General features: G+C 47.8%; 39 non-coding genes across 39 annotated transcripts; all 39 read left to right on the forward strand.

Moving 5' to 3' along the window:
- Positions 1–408: 408 nt before the first annotated feature.
- On the forward strand, positions 409–481 carry Trnak-cuu (transfer RNA lysine (anticodon CUU)). Its single transcript has one exon. It is a non-coding gene; the product is annotated as a tRNA-Lys (tRNA).
- A 321-nt stretch (positions 482–802) lies between these two features.
- Positions 803–874, forward strand: Trnat-agu (transfer RNA threonine (anticodon AGU)). The gene has a single exon. It is a non-coding gene; the product is annotated as a tRNA-Thr (tRNA).
- Positions 875–1,413: 539 nt separating this feature from the next.
- Trnar-ucg (transfer RNA arginine (anticodon UCG)) lies at positions 1,414–1,486 on the forward strand. The gene has a single exon. It is a non-coding gene; the product is annotated as a tRNA-Arg (tRNA).
- A 439-nt stretch (positions 1,487–1,925) lies between these two features.
- On the forward strand, positions 1,926–1,998 carry Trnak-cuu (transfer RNA lysine (anticodon CUU)). Its single transcript has one exon. It is a non-coding gene; the product is annotated as a tRNA-Lys (tRNA).
- A 321-nt stretch (positions 1,999–2,319) lies between these two features.
- Trnat-agu (transfer RNA threonine (anticodon AGU)) lies at positions 2,320–2,391 on the forward strand. Its single transcript has one exon. It is a non-coding gene; the product is annotated as a tRNA-Thr (tRNA).
- Positions 2,392–2,930: 539 nt separating this feature from the next.
- On the forward strand, positions 2,931–3,003 carry Trnar-ucg (transfer RNA arginine (anticodon UCG)). Its single transcript has one exon. It is a non-coding gene; the product is annotated as a tRNA-Arg (tRNA).
- Positions 3,004–3,442: 439 nt separating this feature from the next.
- On the forward strand, positions 3,443–3,515 carry Trnak-cuu (transfer RNA lysine (anticodon CUU)). Its single transcript has one exon. It is a non-coding gene; the product is annotated as a tRNA-Lys (tRNA).
- A 321-nt stretch (positions 3,516–3,836) lies between these two features.
- On the forward strand, positions 3,837–3,908 carry Trnat-agu (transfer RNA threonine (anticodon AGU)). Its single transcript has one exon. It is a non-coding gene; the product is annotated as a tRNA-Thr (tRNA).
- A 569-nt stretch (positions 3,909–4,477) lies between these two features.
- On the forward strand, positions 4,478–4,550 carry Trnar-ucg (transfer RNA arginine (anticodon UCG)). Its single transcript has one exon. It is a non-coding gene; the product is annotated as a tRNA-Arg (tRNA).
- Positions 4,551–4,989: 439 nt separating this feature from the next.
- Positions 4,990–5,062, forward strand: Trnak-cuu (transfer RNA lysine (anticodon CUU)). The gene has a single exon. It is a non-coding gene; the product is annotated as a tRNA-Lys (tRNA).
- Positions 5,063–5,383: 321 nt separating this feature from the next.
- On the forward strand, positions 5,384–5,455 carry Trnat-agu (transfer RNA threonine (anticodon AGU)). Its single transcript has one exon. It is a non-coding gene; the product is annotated as a tRNA-Thr (tRNA).
- Positions 5,456–5,994: 539 nt separating this feature from the next.
- On the forward strand, positions 5,995–6,067 carry Trnar-ucg (transfer RNA arginine (anticodon UCG)). The gene has a single exon. It is a non-coding gene; the product is annotated as a tRNA-Arg (tRNA).
- Positions 6,068–6,506: 439 nt separating this feature from the next.
- Trnak-cuu (transfer RNA lysine (anticodon CUU)) lies at positions 6,507–6,579 on the forward strand. Its single transcript has one exon. It is a non-coding gene; the product is annotated as a tRNA-Lys (tRNA).
- A 321-nt stretch (positions 6,580–6,900) lies between these two features.
- On the forward strand, positions 6,901–6,972 carry Trnat-agu (transfer RNA threonine (anticodon AGU)). The gene has a single exon. It is a non-coding gene; the product is annotated as a tRNA-Thr (tRNA).
- A 539-nt stretch (positions 6,973–7,511) lies between these two features.
- Positions 7,512–7,584, forward strand: Trnar-ucg (transfer RNA arginine (anticodon UCG)). Its single transcript has one exon. It is a non-coding gene; the product is annotated as a tRNA-Arg (tRNA).
- Positions 7,585–8,023: 439 nt separating this feature from the next.
- Positions 8,024–8,096, forward strand: Trnak-cuu (transfer RNA lysine (anticodon CUU)). Its single transcript has one exon. It is a non-coding gene; the product is annotated as a tRNA-Lys (tRNA).
- A 321-nt stretch (positions 8,097–8,417) lies between these two features.
- Trnat-agu (transfer RNA threonine (anticodon AGU)) lies at positions 8,418–8,489 on the forward strand. The gene has a single exon. It is a non-coding gene; the product is annotated as a tRNA-Thr (tRNA).
- A 545-nt stretch (positions 8,490–9,034) lies between these two features.
- Positions 9,035–9,107, forward strand: Trnar-ucg (transfer RNA arginine (anticodon UCG)). The gene has a single exon. It is a non-coding gene; the product is annotated as a tRNA-Arg (tRNA).
- Positions 9,108–9,546: 439 nt separating this feature from the next.
- On the forward strand, positions 9,547–9,619 carry Trnak-cuu (transfer RNA lysine (anticodon CUU)). Its single transcript has one exon. It is a non-coding gene; the product is annotated as a tRNA-Lys (tRNA).
- Positions 9,620–9,940: 321 nt separating this feature from the next.
- Trnat-agu (transfer RNA threonine (anticodon AGU)) lies at positions 9,941–10,012 on the forward strand. The gene has a single exon. It is a non-coding gene; the product is annotated as a tRNA-Thr (tRNA).
- Positions 10,013–10,551: 539 nt separating this feature from the next.
- Trnar-ucg (transfer RNA arginine (anticodon UCG)) lies at positions 10,552–10,624 on the forward strand. Its single transcript has one exon. It is a non-coding gene; the product is annotated as a tRNA-Arg (tRNA).
- Positions 10,625–11,063: 439 nt separating this feature from the next.
- Positions 11,064–11,136, forward strand: Trnak-cuu (transfer RNA lysine (anticodon CUU)). Its single transcript has one exon. It is a non-coding gene; the product is annotated as a tRNA-Lys (tRNA).
- Positions 11,137–11,457: 321 nt separating this feature from the next.
- Positions 11,458–11,529, forward strand: Trnat-agu (transfer RNA threonine (anticodon AGU)). Its single transcript has one exon. It is a non-coding gene; the product is annotated as a tRNA-Thr (tRNA).
- A 539-nt stretch (positions 11,530–12,068) lies between these two features.
- On the forward strand, positions 12,069–12,141 carry Trnar-ucg (transfer RNA arginine (anticodon UCG)). The gene has a single exon. It is a non-coding gene; the product is annotated as a tRNA-Arg (tRNA).
- Positions 12,142–12,580: 439 nt separating this feature from the next.
- On the forward strand, positions 12,581–12,653 carry Trnak-cuu (transfer RNA lysine (anticodon CUU)). The gene has a single exon. It is a non-coding gene; the product is annotated as a tRNA-Lys (tRNA).
- Positions 12,654–12,974: 321 nt separating this feature from the next.
- Positions 12,975–13,046, forward strand: Trnat-agu (transfer RNA threonine (anticodon AGU)). The gene has a single exon. It is a non-coding gene; the product is annotated as a tRNA-Thr (tRNA).
- A 539-nt stretch (positions 13,047–13,585) lies between these two features.
- Trnar-ucg (transfer RNA arginine (anticodon UCG)) lies at positions 13,586–13,658 on the forward strand. The gene has a single exon. It is a non-coding gene; the product is annotated as a tRNA-Arg (tRNA).
- Positions 13,659–14,097: 439 nt separating this feature from the next.
- On the forward strand, positions 14,098–14,170 carry Trnak-cuu (transfer RNA lysine (anticodon CUU)). The gene has a single exon. It is a non-coding gene; the product is annotated as a tRNA-Lys (tRNA).
- Positions 14,171–14,491: 321 nt separating this feature from the next.
- Trnat-agu (transfer RNA threonine (anticodon AGU)) lies at positions 14,492–14,563 on the forward strand. Its single transcript has one exon. It is a non-coding gene; the product is annotated as a tRNA-Thr (tRNA).
- A 539-nt stretch (positions 14,564–15,102) lies between these two features.
- Trnar-ucg (transfer RNA arginine (anticodon UCG)) lies at positions 15,103–15,175 on the forward strand. The gene has a single exon. It is a non-coding gene; the product is annotated as a tRNA-Arg (tRNA).
- A 439-nt stretch (positions 15,176–15,614) lies between these two features.
- On the forward strand, positions 15,615–15,687 carry Trnak-cuu (transfer RNA lysine (anticodon CUU)). Its single transcript has one exon. It is a non-coding gene; the product is annotated as a tRNA-Lys (tRNA).
- Positions 15,688–16,008: 321 nt separating this feature from the next.
- On the forward strand, positions 16,009–16,080 carry Trnat-agu (transfer RNA threonine (anticodon AGU)). The gene has a single exon. It is a non-coding gene; the product is annotated as a tRNA-Thr (tRNA).
- A 539-nt stretch (positions 16,081–16,619) lies between these two features.
- Trnar-ucg (transfer RNA arginine (anticodon UCG)) lies at positions 16,620–16,692 on the forward strand. Its single transcript has one exon. It is a non-coding gene; the product is annotated as a tRNA-Arg (tRNA).
- A 439-nt stretch (positions 16,693–17,131) lies between these two features.
- Positions 17,132–17,204, forward strand: Trnak-cuu (transfer RNA lysine (anticodon CUU)). The gene has a single exon. It is a non-coding gene; the product is annotated as a tRNA-Lys (tRNA).
- Positions 17,205–17,525: 321 nt separating this feature from the next.
- Trnat-agu (transfer RNA threonine (anticodon AGU)) lies at positions 17,526–17,597 on the forward strand. Its single transcript has one exon. It is a non-coding gene; the product is annotated as a tRNA-Thr (tRNA).
- A 539-nt stretch (positions 17,598–18,136) lies between these two features.
- Positions 18,137–18,209, forward strand: Trnar-ucg (transfer RNA arginine (anticodon UCG)). Its single transcript has one exon. It is a non-coding gene; the product is annotated as a tRNA-Arg (tRNA).
- A 439-nt stretch (positions 18,210–18,648) lies between these two features.
- Trnak-cuu (transfer RNA lysine (anticodon CUU)) lies at positions 18,649–18,721 on the forward strand. Its single transcript has one exon. It is a non-coding gene; the product is annotated as a tRNA-Lys (tRNA).
- Positions 18,722–19,042: 321 nt separating this feature from the next.
- Positions 19,043–19,114, forward strand: Trnat-agu (transfer RNA threonine (anticodon AGU)). Its single transcript has one exon. It is a non-coding gene; the product is annotated as a tRNA-Thr (tRNA).
- Positions 19,115–19,656: 542 nt separating this feature from the next.
- Trnar-ucg (transfer RNA arginine (anticodon UCG)) lies at positions 19,657–19,729 on the forward strand. Its single transcript has one exon. It is a non-coding gene; the product is annotated as a tRNA-Arg (tRNA).
- The last annotated feature ends 288 nt before the right edge of the window (positions 19,730–20,017 follow it).

Genomic DNA, 20,017 nt, shown 5'->3' on the forward strand with positions numbered 1-20,017 from the left:
GTTTTACTGTGTTGTTTGAGTACTACAAAACTAGTTGAAAGTTGCTGCTGTCCGCTTCCTGGCTGCAAACCGGCGTCTACCTGAAGCTCAAGCAAGACAAGGGTGATCTGTAGCGAAATTTTCGGCACAGTGCCGTTCAGGAGAGTTTTTGTTGGAACTACTGCGTCTGATTCAGGGCCCAAGAGCTACGCCACAGGCGTCTGCGCACAGTCGAGCATGTGTGTTGAATAATGGTGCTGATAGCCACGTATCATTTGAAGCAGATTTGATGCCTTTCGGAGACAATTTTTCATTGAATAGGATTGTAGCTCATTTGTGGCAGCAGGAAATAAGCTGTAGTCAAAAGGATCTTCCATAGATGGTCGCAGGTCCCATCAGTATTGTATGGCTCGTAAAGCATTGTGTGGAGCCCGGCTAGCTCAGTCGGTAGAGCATGAGACTCTTAATCTCAGGGTCGTGGGTTCGAGCCCCACGCTGGGCGGCGCAAAATTTTGTGTCTACGCGGATGCAACCTGCGCCCCTCTCGTGAGCCTTGCGTAATGAACGTAACGGGTTACGACGATGCCTAGCTTCTTATGAATATCAGAGGAATGGTATTTGAAGCTGAAAGTAACTCTGAAATGAAATAAATGTGTTGTTTTGGAATTTTAGGTGTACATCGATATCGTGTGAGATGTGTAGGAAAGCAGCAGCTGTGGTAGCTAAATGCAAATAATGGTCGCTAATGCGGTGCGTTTCCAGCTGAAGATCTCCGATTCACTAGTCCATAAGAACAAAGTACCCGAAAAGCGCGCTAGGAGGCGCCTCCTTAGCTCAGTGGCAGAGCGCTGGTCTAGTAAACCAGAGGTCGTGAGTTCGATCCTCACAGGAGGCAAATGAATTTTGTAAAAGCCCCTCCCACCGTGGCCCTTTCGAAAAAAGCGGTCAAGGATGAAACAAATTATAAATGGGTGCGGTATTTAAGAAATGCTCTCGCAAATGAATAGTGCGAATGGTGCTATTAAAGTAGGCACCAGAAACTGCTGCTTTTGGGAGTCTCCGGAGAATGCCGACGTGAAATACTTGGTTCTTGTGATGTATTTTCTACCCCTGATAGAGACCCTCGCGGTTGTCGTCGTCGTCGTCGGCGCCGCCGCCGCTTTGGTAATAGCGGCAACTCGCCATTGTATCTCATAGGGTGAGGTACGTTCTACAACCGACTGAGATGGCACTAAGCGATTGAAGCTGATTTGCAAGCTCTTGTTTGATGAGCGTCATAAGGGCTTGAATGTAACTTGCGATGGGACACAGCAAGAAGTAGCGTCGCATTTTTAGTACTGAAATTGGAGAATTGCGTCAAAGATGGTAAATTCATTCCGGGAAGTGCACAAATGGCGATAATGAGGTGTGTTTGGGGAAGCGTATTGCGCCAGTGACCGTGTGGCCTAATGGATAAGGCGTCGGACTTCGGATCCGAAGATTGCAGGTTCGAATCCTGTCACGGTCGAGTTTTTCCAGTTCTGCAAAAGATGCATGCTGTTTTACTGTGTTGTTTGAGTACTACAAAACTAGTTGAAAGTTGCTGCTGTCCGCTTCCTGGCTGCAAACCGGCGTCTACCTGAAGCTCAAGCAAGACAAGGGTGATCTGTAGCGAAATTTTCGGCACAGTGCCGTTCAGGAGAGTTTTTGTTGGAACTACTGCGTCTGATTCAGGGCCCAAGAGCTACGCCACAGGCGTCTGCGCACAGTCGAGCATGTGTGTTGAATAATGGTGCTGATAGCCACGTATCATTTGAAGCAGATTTGATGCCTTTCGGAGACAATTTTTCATTGAATAGGATTGTAGCTCATTTGTGGCAGCAGGAAATAAGCTGTAGTCAAAAGGATCTTCCATAGATGGTCGCAGGTCCCATCAGTATTGTATGGCTCGTAAAGCATTGTGTGGAGCCCGGCTAGCTCAGTCGGTAGAGCATGAGACTCTTAATCTCAGGGTCGTGGGTTCGAGCCCCACGCTGGGCGGCGCAAAATTTTGTGTCTACGCGGATGCAACCTGCGCCCCTCTCGTGAGCCTTGCGTAATGAACGTAACGGGTTACGACGATGCCTAGCTTCTTATGAATATCAGAGGAATGGTATTTGAAGCTGAAAGTAACTCTGAAATGAAATAAATGTGTTGTTTTGGAATTTTAGGTGTACATCGATATCGTGTGAGATGTGTAGGAAAGCAGCAGCTGTGGTAGCTAAATGCAAATAATGGTCGCTAATGCGGTGCGTTTCCAGCTGAAGATCTCCGATTCACTAGTCCATAAGAACAAAGTACCCGAAAAGCGCGCTAGGAGGCGCCTCCTTAGCTCAGTGGCAGAGCGCTGGTCTAGTAAACCAGAGGTCGTGAGTTCGATCCTCACAGGAGGCAAATGAATTTTGTAAAAGCCCCTCCCACCGTGGCCCTTTCGAAAAAAGCGGTCAAGGATGAAACAAATTATAAATGGGTGCGGTATTTAAGAAATGCTCTCGCAAATGAATAGTGCGAATGGTGCTATTAAAGTAGGCACCAGAAACTGCTGCTTTTGGGAGTCTCCGGAGAATGCCGACGTGAAATACTTGGTTCTTGTGATGTATTTTCTACCCCTGATAGAGACCCTCGCGGTTGTCGTCGTCGTCGTCGGCGCCGCCGCCGCTTTGGTAATAGCGGCAACTCGCCATTGTATCTCATAGGGTGAGGTACGTTCTACAACCGACTGAGATGGCACTAAGCGATTGAAGCTGATTTGCAAGCTCTTGTTTGATGAGCGTCATAAGGGCTTGAATGTAACTTGCGATGGGACACAGCAAGAAGTAGCGTCGCATTTTTAGTACTGAAATTGGAGAATTGCGTCAAAGATGGTAAATTCATTCCGGGAAGTGCACAAATGGCGATAATGAGGTGTGTTTGGGGAAGCGTATTGCGCCAGTGACCGTGTGGCCTAATGGATAAGGCGTCGGACTTCGGATCCGAAGATTGCAGGTTCGAATCCTGTCACGGTCGAGTTTTTCCAGTTCTGCAAAAGATGCATGCTGTTTTACTGTGTTGTTTGAGTACTACAAAACTAGTTGAAAGTTGCTGCTGTCCGCTTCCTGGCTGCAAACCGGCGTCTACCTGAAGCTCAAGCAAGACAAGGGTGATCTGTAGCGAAATTTTCGGCACAGTGCCGTTCAGGAGAGTTTTTGTTGGAACTACTGCGTCTGATTCAGGGCCCAAGAGCTACGCCACAGGCGTCTGCGCACAGTCGAGCATGTGTGTTGAATAATGGTGCTGATAGCCACGTATCATTTGAAGCAGATTTGATGCCTTTCGGAGACAATTTTTCATTGAATAGGATTGTAGCTCATTTGTGGCAGCAGGAAATAAGCTGTAGTCAAAAGGATCTTCCATAGATGGTCGCAGGTCCCATCAGTATTGTATGGCTCGTAAAGCATTGTGTGGAGCCCGGCTAGCTCAGTCGGTAGAGCATGAGACTCTTAATCTCAGGGTCGTGGGTTCGAGCCCCACGCTGGGCGGCGCAAAATTTTGTGTCTACGCGGATGCAACCTGCGCCCCTCTCGTGAGCCTTGCGTAATGAACGTAACGGGTTACGACGATGCCTAGCTTCTTATGAATATCAGAGGAATGGTATTTGAAGCTGAAAGTAACTCTGAAATGAAATAAATGTGTTGTTTTGGAATTTTAGGTGTACATCGATATCGTGTGAGATGTGTAGGAAAGCAGCAGCTGTGGTAGCTAAATGCAAATAATGGTCGCTAATGCGGTGCGTTTCCAGCTGAAGATCTCCGATTCACTAGTCCATAAGAACAAAGTACCCGAAAAGCGCGCTAGGAGGCGCCTCCTTAGCTCAGTGGCAGAGCGCTGGTCTAGTAAACCAGAGGTCGTGAGTTCGATCCTCACAGGAGGCAAATGAATTTTGTAAAAGCCCCTCCCACCGTGGCCCTTTCGAAAAAAGCGGTCAAGGATGAAACAAATTATAAATGGGTGCGGTATTTAAGAAATGCTCTCGCAAATGAATAGTGCGAATGGTGCTATTAAAGTAGGCACCAGAAACTGCTGCTTTTGGGAGTCTCCGGAGAATGCCGACGTGAAATACTTGGTTCTTGTGATGTATTTTCTACCCCTGATAGAGACCCTCGCGGTTGTCGTCGTCGTCGTCGTCGTCGTCGTCGTCGTCGTCGTCGTCGTCGGCGCCGCCGCCGCTTTGGTAATAGCGGCAACTCGCCATTGTATCTCATAGGGTGAGGTACGTTCTACAACCGACTGAGATGGCACTAAGCGATTGAAGCTGATTTGCAAGCTCTTGTTTGATGAGCGTCATAAGGGCTTGAATGTAACTTGCGATGGGACACAGCAAGAAGTAGCGTCGCATTTTTAGTACTGAAATTGGAGAATTGCGTCAAAGATGGTAAATTCATTCCGGGAAGTGCACAAATGGCGATAATGAGGTGTGTTTGGGGAAGCGTATTGCGCCAGTGACCGTGTGGCCTAATGGATAAGGCGTCGGACTTCGGATCCGAAGATTGCAGGTTCGAATCCTGTCACGGTCGAGTTTTTCCAGTTCTGCAAAAGATGCATGCTGTTTTACTGTGTTGTTTGAGTACTACAAAACTAGTTGAAAGTTGCTGCTGTCCGCTTCCTGGCTGCAAACCGGCGTCTACCTGAAGCTCAAGCAAGACAAGGGTGATCTGTAGCGAAATTTTCGGCACAGTGCCGTTCAGGAGAGTTTTTGATGGAACTACTGCGTCTGATTCAGGGCCCAAGAGCTACGCCACAGGCGTCTGCGCACAGTCGAGCATGTGTGTTGAATAATGGTGCTGATAGCCACGTATCATTTGAAGCAGATTTGATGCCTTTCGGAGACAATTTTTCATTGAATAGGATTGTAGCTCATTTGTGGCAGCAGGAAATAAGCTGTAGTCAAAAGGATCTTCCATAGATGGTCGCAGGTCCCATCAGTATTGTATGGCTCGTAAAGCATTGTGTGGAGCCCGGCTAGCTCAGTCGGTAGAGCATGAGACTCTTAATCTCAGGGTCGTGGGTTCGAGCCCCACGCTGGGCGGCGCAAAATTTTGTGTCTACGCGGATGCAACCTGCGCCCCTCTCGTGAGCCTTGCGTAATGAACGTAACGGGTTACGACGATGCCTAGCTTCTTATGAATATCAGAGGAATGGTATTTGAAGCTGAAAGTAACTCTGAAATGAAATAAATGTGTTGTTTTGGAATTTTAGGTGTACATCGATATCGTGTGAGATGTGTAGGAAAGCAGCAGCTGTGGTAGCTAAATGCAAATAATGGTCGCTAATGCGGTGCGTTTCCAGCTGAAGATCTCCGATTCACTAGTCCATAAGAACAAAGTACCCGAAAAGCGCGCTAGGAGGCGCCTCCTTAGCTCAGTGGCAGAGCGCTGGTCTAGTAAACCAGAGGTCGTGAGTTCGATCCTCACAGGAGGCAAATGAATTTTGTAAAAGCCCCTCCCACCGTGGCCCTTTCGAAAAAAGCGGTCAAGGATGAAACAAATTATAAATGGGTGCGGTATTTAAGAAATGCTCTCGCAAATGAATAGTGCGAATGGTGCTATTAAAGTAGGCACCAGAAACTGCTGCTTTTGGGAGTCTCCGGAGAATGCCGACGTGAAATACTTGGTTCTTGTGATGTATTTTCTACCCCTGATAGAGACCCTCGCGGTTGTCGTCGTCGTCGTCGGCGCCGCCGCCGCTTTGGTAATAGCGGCAACTCGCCATTGTATCTCATAGGGTGAGGTACGTTCTACAACCGACTGAGATGGCACTAAGCGATTGAAGCTGATTTGCAAGCTCTTGTTTGATGAGCGTCATAAGGGCTTGAATGTAACTTGCGATGGGACACAGCAAGAAGTAGCGTCGCATTTTTAGTACTGAAATTGGAGAATTGCGTCAAAGATGGTAAATTCATTCCGGGAAGTGCACAAATGGCGATAATGAGGTGTGTTTGGGGAAGCGTATTGCGCCAGTGACCGTGTGGCCTAATGGATAAGGCGTCGGACTTCGGATCCGAAGATTGCAGGTTCGAATCCTGTCACGGTCGAGTTTTTCCAGTTCTGCAAAAGATGCATGCTGTTTTACTGTGTTGTTTGAGTACTACAAAACTAGTTGAAAGTTGCTGCTGTCCGCTTCCTGGCTGCAAACCGGCGTCTACCTGAAGCTCAAGCAAGACAAGGGTGATCTGTAGCGAAATTTTCGGCACAGTGCCGTTCAGGAGAGTTTTTGTTGGAACTACTGCGTCTGATTCAGGGCCCAAGAGCTACGCCACAGGCGTCTGCGCACAGTCGAGCATGTGTGTTGAATAATGGTGCTGATAGCCACGTATCATTTGAAGCAGATTTGATGCCTTTCGGAGACAATTTTTCATTGAATAGGATTGTAGCTCATTTGTGGCAGCAGGAAATAAGCTGTAGTCAAAAGGATCTTCCATAGATGGTCGCAGGTCCCATCAGTATTGTATGGCTCGTAAAGCATTGTGTGGAGCCCGGCTAGCTCAGTCGGTAGAGCATGAGACTCTTAATCTCAGGGTCGTGGGTTCGAGCCCCACGCTGGGCGGCGCAAAATTTTGTGTCTACGCGGATGCAACCTGCGCCCCTCTCGTGAGCCTTGCGTAATGAACGTAACGGGTTACGACGATGCCTAGCTTCTTATGAATATCAGAGGAATGGTATTTGAAGCTGAAAGTAACTCTGAAATGAAATAAATGTGTTGTTTTGGAATTTTAGGTGTACATCGATATCGTGTGAGATGTGTAGGAAAGCAGCAGCTGTGGTAGCTAAATGCAAATAATGGTCGCTAATGCGGTGCGTTTCCAGCTGAAGATCTCCGATTCACTAGTCCATAAGAACAAAGTACCCGAAAAGCGCGCTAGGAGGCGCCTCCTTAGCTCAGTGGCAGAGCGCTGGTCTAGTAAACCAGAGGTCGTGAGTTCGATCCTCACAGGAGGCAAATGAATTTTGTAAAAGCCCCTCCCACCGTGGCCCTTTCGAAAAAAGCGGTCAAGGATGAAACAAATTATAAATGGGTGCGGTATTTAAGAAATGCTCTCGCAAATGAATAGTGCGAATGGTGCTATTAAAGTAGGCACCAGAAACTGCTGCTTTTGGGAGTCTCCGGAGAATGCCGACGTGAAATACTTGGTTCTTGTGATGTATTTTCTACCCCTGATAGAGACCCTCGCGGTTGTCGTCGTCGTCGTCGGCGCCGCCGCCGCTTTGGTAATAGCGGCAACTCGCCATTGTATCTCATAGGGTGAGGTACGTTCTACAACCGACTGAGATGGCACTAAGCGATTGAAGCTGATTTGCAAGCTCTTGTTTGATGAGCGTCATAAGGGCTTGAATGTAACTTGCGATGGGACACAGCAAGAAGTAGCGTCGCATTTTTAGTACTGAAATTGGAGAATTGCGTCAAAGATGGTAAATTCATTCCGGGAAGTGCACAAATGGCGATAATGAGGTGTGTTTGGGGAAGCGTATTGCGCCAGTGACCGTGTGGCCTAATGGATAAGGCGTCGGACTTCGGATCCGAAGATTGCAGGTTCGAATCCTGTCACGGTCGAGTTTTTCCAGTTCTGCAAAAGATGCATGCTGTTTTACTGTGTTGTTTGAGTACTACAAAACTAGTTGAAAGTTGCTGCTGTCCGCTTCCTGGCTGCAAACCGGCGTCTACCTGAAGCTCAAGCAAGACAAGGGTGATCTGTAGCGAAATTTTCGGCACAGTGCCGTTCAGGAGAGTTTTTGTTGGAACTACTGCGTCTGATTCAGGGCCCAAGAGCTACGCCACAGGCGTCTGCGCACAGTCGAGCATGTGTGTTGAATAATGGTGCTGATAGCCACGTATCATTTGAAGCAGATTTGATGCCTTTCGGAGACAATTTTTCATTGAATAGGATTGTAGCTCATTTGTGGCAGCAGGAAATAAGCTGTAGTCAAAAGGATCTTCCATAGATGGTCGCAGGTCCCATCAGTATTGTATGGCTCGTAAAGCATTGTGTGGAGCCCGGCTAGCTCAGTCGGTAGAGCATGAGACTCTTAATCTCAGGGTCGTGGGTTCGAGCCCCACGCTGGGCGGCGCAAAATTTTGTGTCTACGCGGATGCAACCTGCGCCCCTCTCGTGAGCCTTGCGTAATGAACGTAACGGGTTACGACGATGCCTAGCTTCTTATGAATATCAGAGGAATGGTATTTGAAGCTGAAAGTAACTCTGAAATGAAATAAATGTGTTGTTTTGGAATTTTAGGTGTACATCGATATCGTGTGAGATGTGTAGGAAAGCAGCAGCTGTGGTAGCTAAATGCAAATAATGGTCGCTAATGCGGTGCGTTTCCAGCTGAAGATCTCCGATTCACTAGTCCATAAGAACAAAGTACCCGAAAAGCGCGCTAGGAGGCGCCTCCTTAGCTCAGTGGCAGAGCGCTGGTCTAGTAAACCAGAGGTCGTGAGTTCGATCCTCACAGGAGGCAAATGAATTTTGTAAAAGCCCCTCCCACCGTGGCCCTTTCGAAAAAAGCGGTCAAGGATGAAACAAATTATAAATGGGTGCGGTATTTAAGAAATGCTCTCGCAAATGAATAGTGCGAATGGTGCTATTAAAGTAGGCACCAGAAACTGCTGCTTTTGGGAGTCTCCGGAGAATGCCGACGTGAAATACTTGGTTCTTGTGATGTATTTTCTACCCCTGATAGAGACCCTCGCGGTTGTCGTCGTCGTCGTCGTCGTCGGCGCCGCCGCCGCTTTGGTAATAGCGGCAACTCGCCATTGTATCTCATAGGGTGAGGTACGTTCTACAACCGACTGAGATGGCACTAAGCGATTGAAGCTGATTTGCAAGCTCTTGTTTGATGAGCGTCATAAGGGCTTGAATGTAACTTGCGATGGGACACAGCAAGAAGTAGCGTCGCATTTTTAGTACTGAAATTGGAGAATTGCGTCAAAGATGGTAAATTCATTCCGGGAAGTGCACAAATGGCGATAATGAGGTGTGTTTGGGGAAGCGTATTGCGCCAGTGACCGTGTGGCCTAATGGATAAGGCGTCGGACTTCGGATCCGAAGATTGCAGGTTCGAATCCTGTCACGGTCGAGTTTTTCCAGTTCTGCAAAAGATGCATGCTGTTTTACTGTGTTGTTTGAGTACTACAAAACTAGTTGAAAGTTGCTGCTGTCCGCTTCCTGGCTGCAAACCGGCGTCTACCTGAAGCTCAAGCAAGACAAGGGTGATCTGTAGCGAAATTTTCGGCACAGTGCCGTTCAGGAGAGTTTTTGTTGGAACTACTGCGTCTGATTCAGGGCCCAAGAGCTACGCCACAGGCGTCTGCGCACAGTCGAGCATGTGTGTTGAATAATGGTGCTGATAGCCACGTATCATTTGAAGCAGATTTGATGCCTTTCGGAGACAATTTTTCATTGAATAGGATTGTAGCTCATTTGTGGCAGCAGGAAATAAGCTGTAGTCAAAAGGATCTTCCATAGATGGTCGCAGGTCCCATCAGTATTGTATGGCTCGTAAAGCATTGTGTGGAGCCCGGCTAGCTAAGTCGGTAGAGCATGAGACTCTTAATCTCAGGGTCGTGGGTTCGAGCCCCACGCTGGGCGGCGCAAAATTTTGTGTCTACGCGGATGCAACCTGCGCCCCTCTCGTGAGCCTTGCGTAATGAACGTAACGGGTTACGACGATGCCTAGCTTCTTATGAATATCAGAGGAATGGTATTTGAAGCTGAAAGTAACTCTGAAATGAAATAAATGTGTTGTTTTGGAATTTTAGGTGTACATCGATATCGTGTGAGATGTGTAGGAAAGCAGCAGCTGTGGTAGCTAAATGCAAATAATGGTCGCTAATGCGGTGCGTTTCCAGCTGAAGATCTCCGATTCACTAGTCCATAAGAACAAAGTACCCGAAAAGCGCGCTAGGAGGCGCCTCCTTAGCTCAGTGGCAGAGCGCTGGTCTAGTAAACCAGAGGTCGTGAGTTCGATCCTCACAGGAGGCAAATGAATTTTGTAAAAGCCCCTCCCACCGTGGCCCTTTCGAAAAAAGCGGTCAAGGATGAAACAAATTATAAATGGGTGCGGTATTTAAGAAATGCTCTCGCAAATGAATAGTGCGAATGGTGCTATTAAAGTAGGCACCAGAAACTGCTGCTTTTGGGAGTCTCCGGAGAATGCCGACGTGAAATACTTGGTTCTTGTGATGTATTTTCTACCCCTGATAGAGACCCTCGCGGTTGTCGTCGTCGTCGTCGGCGCCGCCGCCGCTTTGGTAATAGCGGCAACTCGCCATTGTATCTCATAGGGTGAGGTACGTTCTACAACCGACTGAGATGGCACTAAGCGATTGAAGCTGATTTGCAAGCTCTTGTTTGATGAGCGTCATAAGGGCTTGAATGTAACTTGCGATGGGACACAGCAAGAAGTAGCGTCGCATTTTTAGTACTGAAATTGGAGAATTGCGTCAAAGATGGTAAATTCATTCCGGGAAGTGCACAAATGGCGATAATGAGGTGTGTTTGGGGAAGCGTATTGCGCCAGTGACCGTGTGGCCTAATGGATAAGGCGTCGGACTTCGGATCCGAAGATTGCAGGTTCGAATCCTGTCACGGTCGAGTTTTTCCAGTTCTGCAAAAGATGCATGCTGTTTTACTGTGTTGTTTGAGTACTACAAAACTAGTTGAAAGTTGCTGCTGTCCGCTTCCTGGCTGCAAACCGGCGTCTACCTGAAGCTCAAGCAAGACAAGGGTGATCTGTAGCGAAATTTTCGGCACAGTGCCGTTCAGGAGAGTTTTTGTTGGAACTACTGCGTCTGATTCAGGGCCCAAGAGCTACGCCACAGGCGTCTGCGCACAGTCGAGCATGTGTGTTGAATAATGGTGCTGATAGCCACGTATCATTTGAAGCAGATTTGATGCCTTTCGGAGACAATTTTTCATTGAATAGGATTGTAGCTCATTTGTGGCAGCAGGAAATAAGCTGTAGTCAAAAGGATCTTCCATAGATGGTCGCAGGTCCCATCAGTATTGTATGGCTCGTAAAGCATTGTGTGGAGCCCGGCTAGCTCAGTCGGTAGAGCATGAGACTCTTAATCTCAGGGTCGTGGGTTCGAGCCCCACGCTGGGCGGCGCAAAATTTTGTGTCTACGCGGATGCAACCTGCGCCCCTCTCGTGAGCCTTGCGTAATGAACGTAACGGGTTACGACGATGCCTAGCTTCTTATGAATATCAGAGGAATGGTATTTGAAGCTGAAAGTAACTCTGAAATGAAATAAATGTGTTGTTTTGGAATTTTAGGTGTACATCGATATCGTGTGAGATGTGTAGGAAAGCAGCAGCTGTGGTAGCTAAATGCAAATAATGGTCGCTAATGCGGTGCGTTTCCAGCTGAAGATCTCCGATTCACTAGTCCATAAGAACAAAGTACCCGAAAAGCGCGCTAGGAGGCGCCTCCTTAGCTCAGTGGCAGAGCGCTGGTCTAGTAAACCAGAGGTCGTGAGTTCGATCCTCACAGGAGGCAAATGAATTTTGTAAAAGCCCCTCCCACCGCGGCCCTTTCGAAAAAAGCGGTCAAGGATGAAACAAATTATAAATGGGTGCGGTATTTAAGAAATGCTCTCGCAAATGAATAGTGCGAATGGTGCTATTAAAGTAGGCACCAGAAACTGCTGCTTTTGGGAGTCTCCGGAGAATGCCGACGTGAAATACTTGGTTCTTGTGATGTATTTTCTACCCCTGATAGAGACCCTCGCGGTTGTCGTCGTCGTCGTCGGCGCCGCCGCCGCTTTGGTAATAGCGGCAACTCGCCATTGTATCTCATAGGGTGAGGTACGTTCTACAACCGACTGAGATGGCACTAAGCGATTGAAGCTGATTTGCAAGCTCTTGTTTGATGAGCGTCATAAGGGCTTGAATGTAACTTGCGATGGGACACAGCAAGAAGTAGCGTCGCATTTTTAGTACTGAAATTGGAGAATTGCGTCAAAGATGGTAAATTCATTCCGGGAAGTGCACAAATGGCGATAATGAGGTGTGTTTGGGGAAGCGTATTGCGCCAGTGACCGTGTGGCCTAATGGATAAGGCGTCGGACTTCGGATCCGAAGATTGCAGGTTCGAATCCTGTCACGGTCGAGTTTTTCCAGTTCTGCAAAAGATGCATGCTGTTTTACTGTGTTGTTTGAGTACTACAAAACTAGTTGAAAGTTGCTGCTGTCCGCTTCCTGGCTGCAAACCGGCGTCTACCTGAAGCTCAAGCAAGACAAGGGTGATCTGTAGCGAAATTTTCGGCACAGTGCCGTTCAGGAGAGTTTTTGTTGGAACTACTGCGTCTGATTCAGGGCCCAAGAGCTACGCCACAGGCGTCTGCGCACAGTCGAGCATGTGTGTTGAATAATGGTGCTGATAGCCACGTATCATTTGAAGCAGATTTGATGCCTTTCGGAGACAATTTTTCATTGAATAGGATTGTAGCTCATTTGTGGCAGCAGGAAATAAGCTGTAGTCAAAAGGATCTTCCATAGATGGTCGCAGGTCCCATCAGTATTGTATGGCTCGTAAAGCATTGTGTGGAGCCCGGCTAGCTCAGTCGGTAGAGCATGAGACTCTTAATCTCAGGGTCGTGGGTTCGAGCCCCACGCTGGGCGGCGCAAAATTTTGTGTCTACGCGGATGCAACCTGCGCCCCTCTCGTGAGCCTTGCGTAATGAACGTAACGGGTTACGACGATGCCTAGCTTCTTATGAATATCAGAGGAATGGTATTTGAAGCTGAAAGTAACTCTGAAATGAAATAAATGTGTTGTTTTGGAATTTTAGGTGTACATCGATATCGTGTGAGATGTGTAGGAAAGCAGCAGCTGTGGTAGCTAAATGCAAATAATGGTCGCTAATGCGGTGCGTTTCCAGCTGAAGATCTCCGATTCACTAGTCCATAAGAACAAAGTACCCGAAAAGCGCGCTAGGAGGCGCCTCCTTAGCTCAGTGGCAGAGCGCTGGTCTAGTAAACCAGAGGTCGTGAGTTCGATCCTCACAGGAGGCAAATGAATTTTGTAAAAGCCCCTCCCACCGTGGCCCTTTCGAAAAAAGCGGTCAAGGATGAAACAAATTATAAATGGGTGCGGTATTTAAGAAATGCTCTCGCAAATGAATAGTGCGAATGGTGCTATTAAAGTAGGCACCAGAAACTGCTGCTTTTGGGAGTCTCCGGAGAATGCCGACGTGAAATACTTGGTTCTTGTGATGTATTTTCTACCCCTGATAGAGACCCTCGCGGTTGTCGTCGTCGTCGTCGGCGCCGCCGCCGCTTTGGTAATAGCGGCAACTCGCCATTGTATCTCATAGGGTGAGGTACGTTCTACAACCGACTGAGATGGCACTAAGCGATTGAAGCTGATTTGCAAGCTCTTGTTTGATGAGCGTCATAAGGGCTTGAATGTAACTTGCGATGGGACACAGCAAGAAGTAGCGTCGCATTTTTAGTACTGAAATTGGAGAATTGCGTCAAAGATGGTAAATTCATTCCGGGAAGTGCACAAATGGCGATAATGAGGTGTGTTTGGGGAAGCGTATTGCGCCAGTGACCGTGTGGCCTAATGGATAAGGCGTCGGACTTCGGATCCGAAGATTGCAGGTTCGAATCCTGTCACGGTCGAGTTTTTCCAGTTCTGCAAAAGATGCATGCTGTTTTACTGTGTTGTTTGAGTACTACAAAACTAGTTGAAAGTTGCTGCTGTCCGCTTCCTGGCTGCAAACCGGCGTCTACCTGAAGCTCAAGCAAGACAAGGGTGATCTGTAGCGAAATTTTCGGCACAGTGCCGTTCAGGAGAGTTTTTGTTGGAACTACTGCGTCTGATTCAGGGCCCAAGAGCTACGCCACAGGCGTCTGCGCACAGTCGAGCATGTGTGTTGAATAATGGTGCTGATAGCCACGTATCATTTGAAGCAGATTTGATGCCTTTCGGAGACAATTTTTCATTGAATAGGATTGTAGCTCATTTGTGGCAGCAGGAAATAAGCTGTAGTCAAAAGGATCTTCCATAGATGGTCGCAGGTCCCATCAGTATTGTATGGCTCGTAAAGCATTGTGTGGAGCCCGGCTAGCTCAGTCGGTACAGCATGAGACTCTTAATCTCAGGGTCGTGGGTTCGAGCCCCACGCTGGGCGGCGCAAAATTTTGTGTCTACGCGGATGCAACCTGCGCCCCTCTCGTGAGCCTTGCGTAATGAACGTAACGGGTTACGACGATGCCTAGCTTCTTATGAATATCAGAGGAATGGTATTTGAAGCTGAAAGTAACTCTGAAATGAAATAAATGTGTTGTTTTGGAATTTTAGGTGTACATCGATATCGTGTGAGATGTGTAGGAAAGCAGCAGCTGTGGTAGCTAAATGCAAATAATGGTCGCTAATGCGGTGCGTTTCCAGCTGAAGATCTCCGATTCACTAGTCCATAAGAACAAAGTACCCGAAAAGCGCGCTAGGAGGCGCCTCCTTAGCTCAGTGGCAGAGCGCTGGTCTAGTAAACCAGAGGTCGTGAGTTCGATCCTCACAGGAGGCAAATGAATTTTGTAAAAGCCCCTCCCACCGTGGCCCTTTCGAAAAAAGCGGTCAAGGATGAAACAAATTATAAATGGGTGCGGTATTTAAGAAATGCTCTCGCAAATGAATAGTGCGAATGGTGCTATTAAAGTAGGCACCAGAAACTGCTGCTTTTGGGAGTCTCCGGAGAATGCCGACGTGAAATACTTGGTTCTTGTGATGTATTTTCTACCCCTGATAGAGACCCTCGCGGTTGTCGTCGTCGTCGTCGGCGCCGCCGCCGCTTTGGTAATAGCGGCAACTCGCCATTGTATCTCATAGGGTGAGGTACGTTCTACAACCGACTGAGATGGCACTAAGCGATTGAAGCTGATTTGCAAGCTCTTGTTTGATGAGCGTCATAAGGGCTTGAATGTAACTTGCGATGGGACACAGCAAGAAGTAGCGTCGCATTTTTAGTACTGAAATTGGAGAATTGCGTCAAAGATGGTAAATTCATTCCGGGAAGTGCACAAATGGCGATAATGAGGTGTGTTTGGGGAAGCGTATTGCGCCAGTGACCGTGTGGCCTAATGGATAAGGCGTCGGACTTCGGATCCGAAGATTGCAGGTTCGAATCCTGTCACGGTCGAGTTTTTCCAGTTCTGCAAAAGATGCATGCTGTTTTACTGTGTTGTTTGAGTACTACAAAACTAGTTGAAAGTTGCTGCTGTCCGCTTCCTGGCTGCAAACCGGCGTCTACCTGAAGCTCAAGCAAGACAAGGGTGATCTGTAGCGAAATTTTCGGCACAGTGCCGTTCAGGAGAGTTTTTGTTGGAACTACTGCGTCTGATTCAGGGCCCAAGAGCTACGCCACAGGCGTCTGCGCACAGTCGAGCATGTGTGTTGAATAATGGTGCTGATAGCCACGTATCATTTGAAGCAGATTTGATGCCTTTCGGAGACAATTTTTCATTGAATAGGATTGTAGCTCATTTGTGGCAGCAGGAAATAAGCTGTAGTCAAAAGGATCTTCCATAGATGGTCGCAGGTCCCATCAGTATTGTATGGCTCGTAAAGCATTGTGTGGAGCCCGGCTAGCTCAGTCGGTAGAGCATGAGACTCTTAATCTCAGGGTCGTGGGTTCGAGCCCCACGCTGGGCGGCGCAAAATTTTGTGTCTACGCGGATGCAACCTGCGCCCCTCTCGTGAGCCTTGCGTAATGAACGTAACGGGTTACGACGATGCCTAGCTTCTTATGAATATCAGAGGAATGGTATTTGAAGCTGAAAGTAACTCTGAAATGAAATAAATGTGTTGTTTTGGAATTTTAGGTGTACATCGATATCGTGTGAGATGTGTAGGAAAGCAGCAGCTGTGGTAGCTAAATGCAAATAATGGTCGCTAATGCGGTGCGTTTCCAGCTGAAGATCTCCGATTCACTAGTCCATAAGAACAAAGTACCCGAAAAGCGCGCTAGGAGGCGCCTCCTTAGCTCAGTGGCAGAGCGCTGGTCTAGTAAACCAGAGGTCGTGAGTTCGATCCTCACAGGAGGCAAATGAATTTTGTAAAAGCCCCTCCCACCGTGGCCCTTTCGAAAAAAGCGGTCAAGGATGAAACAAATTATAAATGGGTGCGGTATTTAAGAAATGCTCTCGCAAATGAATAGTGCGAATGGTGCTATTAAAGTAGGCACCAGAAACTGCTGCTTTTGGGAGTCTCCGGAGAATGCCGACGTGAAATACTTGGTTCTTGTGATGTATTTTCTACCCCTGATAGAGACCCTCGCGGTTGTCGTCGTCGTCGTCGGCGCCGCCGCCGCTTTGGTAATAGCGGCAACTCGCCATTGTATCTCATAGGGTGAGGTACGTTCTACAACCGACTGAGATGGCACTAAGCGATTGAAGCTGATTTGCAAGCTCTTGTTTGATGAGCGTCATAAGGGCTTGAATGTAACTTGCGATGGGACACAGCAAGAAGTAGCGTCGCATTTTTAGTACTGAAATTGGAGAATTGCGTCAAAGATGGTAAATTCATTCCGGGAAGTGCACAAATGGCGATAATGAGGTGTGTTTGGGGAAGCGTATTGCGCCAGTGACCGTGTGGCCTAATGGATAAGGCGTCGGACTTCGGATCCGAAGATTGCAGGTTCGAATCCTGTCACGGTCGAGTTTTTCCAGTTCTGCAAAAGATGCATGCTGTTTTACTGTGTTGTTTGAGTACTACAAAACTAGTTGAAAGTTGCTGCTGTCCGCTTCCTGGCTGCAAACCGGCGTCTACCTGAAGCTCAAGCAAGACAAGGGTGATCTGTAGCGAAATTTTCGGCACAGTGCCGTTCAGGAGAGTTTTTGTTGGAACTACTGCGTCTGATTCAGGGCCCAAGAGCTACGCCACAGGCGTCTGCGCACAGTCGAGCATGTGTGTTGAATAATGGTGCTGATAGCCACGTATCATTTGAAGCAGATTTGATGCCTTTCGGAGACAATTTTTCATTGAATAGGATTGTAGCTCATTTGTGGCAGCAGGAAATAAGCTGTAGTCAAAAGGATCTTCCATAGATGGTCGCAGGTCCCATCAGTATTGTATGGCTCGTAAAGCATTGTGTGGAGCCCGGCTAGCTCAGTCGGTAGAGCATGAGACTCTTAATCTCAGGGTCGTGGGTTCGAGCCCCACGCTGGGCGGCGCAAAATTTTGTGTCTACGCGGATGCAACCTGCGCCCCTCTCGTGAGCCTTGCGTAATGAACGTAACGGGTTACGACGATGCCTAGCTTCTTATGAATATCAGAGGAATGGTATTTGAAGCTGAAAGTAACTCTGAAATGAAATAAATGTGTTGTTTTGGAATTTTAGGTGTACATCGATATCGTGTGAGATGTGTAGGAAAGCAGCAGCTGTGGTAGCTAAATGCAAATAATGGTCGCTAATGCGGTGCGTTTCCAGCTGAAGATCTCCGATTCACTAGTCCATAAGAACAAAGTACCCGAAAAGCGCGCTAGGAGGCGCCTCCTTAGCTCAGTGGCAGAGCGCTGGTCTAGTAAACCAGAGGTCGTGAGTTCGATCCTCACAGGAGGCAAATGAATTTTGTAAAAGCCCCTCCCACCGTGGCCCTTTCGAAAAAAGCGGTCAAGGATGAAACAAATTATAAATGGGTGCGGTATTTAAGAAATGCTCTCGCAAATGAATAGTGCGAATGGTGCTATTAAAGTAGGCACCAGAAACTGCTGCTTTTGGGAGTCTCCGGAGAATGCCGACGTGAAATACTTGGTTCTTGTGATGTATTTTCTACCCCTGATAGAGACCCTCGCGGTTGTCGTCGTCGTCGTCGGCGCCGCCGCCGCTTTGGTAATAGCGGCAACTCGCCATTGTATCTCATAGGGTGAGGTACGTTCTACAACCGACTGAGATGGCACTAAGCGATTGAAGCTGATTTGCAAGCTCTTGTTTGATGAGCGTCATAAGGGCTTGAATGTAACTTGCGATGGGACACAGCAAGAAGTAGCGTCGCATTTTTAGTACTGAAATTGGAGAATTGCGTCAAAGATGGTAAATTCATTCCGGGAAGTGCACAAATGGCGATAATGAGGTGTGTTTGGGGAAGCGTATTGCGCCAGTGACCGTGTGGCCTAATGGATAAGGCGTCGGACTTCGGATCCGAAGATTGCAGGTTCGAATCCTGTCACGGTCGAGTTTTTCCAGTTCTGCAAAAGATGCATGCTGTTTTACTGTGTTGTTTGAGTACTACAAAACTAGTTGAAAGTTGCTGCTGTCCGCTTCCTGGCTGCAAACCGGCGTCTACCTGAAGCTCAAGCAAGACAAGGGTGATCTGTAGCGAAATTTTCGGCACAGTGCCGTTCAGGAGAGTTTTTGTTGGAACTACTGCGTCTGATTCAGGGCCCAAGAGCTACGCCACAGGCGTCTGCGCACAGTCGAGCATGTGTGTTGAATAATGGTGCTGATAGCCACGTATCATTTGAAGCAGATTTGATGCCTTTCGGAGACAATTTTTCATTGAATAGGATTGTAGCTCATTTGTGGCAGCAGGAAATAAGCTGTAGTCAAAAGGATCTTCCATAGATGGTCGCAGGTCCCATCAGTATTGTATGGCTCGTAAAGCATTGTGTGGAGCCCGGCTAGCTCAGTCGGTACAGCATGAGACTCTTAATCTCAGGGTCGTGGGTTCGAGCCCCACGCTGGGCGGCGCAAAATTTTGTGTCTACGCGGATGCAACCTGCGCCCCTCTCGTGAGCCTTGCGTAATGAACGTAACGGGTTACGACGATGCCTAGCTTCTTATGAATATCAGAGGAATGGTATTTGAAGCTGAAAGTAACTCTGAAATGAAATAAATGTGTTGTTTTGGAATTTTAGGTGTACATCGATATCGTGTGAGATGTGTAGGAAAGCAGCAGCTGTGGTAGCTAAATGCAAATAATGGTCGCTAATGCGGTGCGTTTCCAGCTGAAGATCTCCGATTCACTAGTCCATAAGAACAAAGTACCCGAAAAGCGCGCTAGGAGGCGCCTCCTTAGCTCAGTGGCAGAGCGCTGGTCTAGTAAACCAGAGGTCGTGAGTTCGATCCTCACAGGAGGCAAATGAATTTTGTAAAAGCCCCTCCCACCGTGGCCCTTTCGAAAAAAGCGGTCAAGGATGAAACAAATTATAAATGGGTGCGGTATTTAAGAAATGCTCTCGCAAATGAATAGTGCGAATGGTGCTATTAAAGTAGGCACCAGAAACTGCTGCTTTTGGGAGTCTCCGGAGAATGCCGACGTGAAATACTTGGTTCTTGTGATGTATTTTCTACCCCTGATAGAGACCCTCGCGGTTGTCGTCGTCGTCGTCGTCGGCGCCGCCGCCGCTTTGGTAATAGCGGCAACTCGCCATTGTATCTCATAGGGTGAGGTACGTTCTACAACCGACTGAGATGGCACTAAGCGATTGAAGCTGATTTGCAAGCTCTTGTTTGATGAGCGTCATAAGGGCTTGAATGTAACTTGCGATGGGACACAGCAAGAAGTAGCGTCGCATTTTTAGTACTGAAATTGGAGAATTGCGTCAAAGATGGTAAATTCATTCCGGGAAGTGCACAAATGGCGATAATGAGGTGTGTTTGGGGAAGCGTATTGCGCCAGTGACCGTGTGGCCTAATGGATAAGGCGTCGGACTTCGGATCCGAAGATTGCAGGTTCGAATCCTGTCACGGTCGAGTTTTTCCAGTTCTGCAAAAGATGCATGCTGTTTTACTGTGTTGTTTGAGTACTACAAAACTAGTTGAAAGTTGCTGCTGTCCGCTTCCTGGCTGCAAACCGGCGTCTACCTGAAGCTCAAGCAAGACAAGGGTGATCTGTAGCGAAATTTTCGGCACAGTGCCGTTCAGGAGAGTTTTTGTTGGAACTACTGCGTCTGATTCAGGGCCCAAGAGCTACGCCACAGGCGTCTGCGCACAGTCGAGCATGTGTGTTGAATAATGGTGCTGATAGCCACGTATCATTTG

The sequence above is a fragment of the Schistocerca nitens genome, chromosome 8, assembly GCF_023898315.1.
Source record: "Schistocerca nitens isolate TAMUIC-IGC-003100 chromosome 8, iqSchNite1.1, whole genome shotgun sequence".
Lineage (NCBI taxonomy): Eukaryota > Metazoa > Arthropoda > Insecta > Orthoptera > Acrididae > Schistocerca > Schistocerca nitens.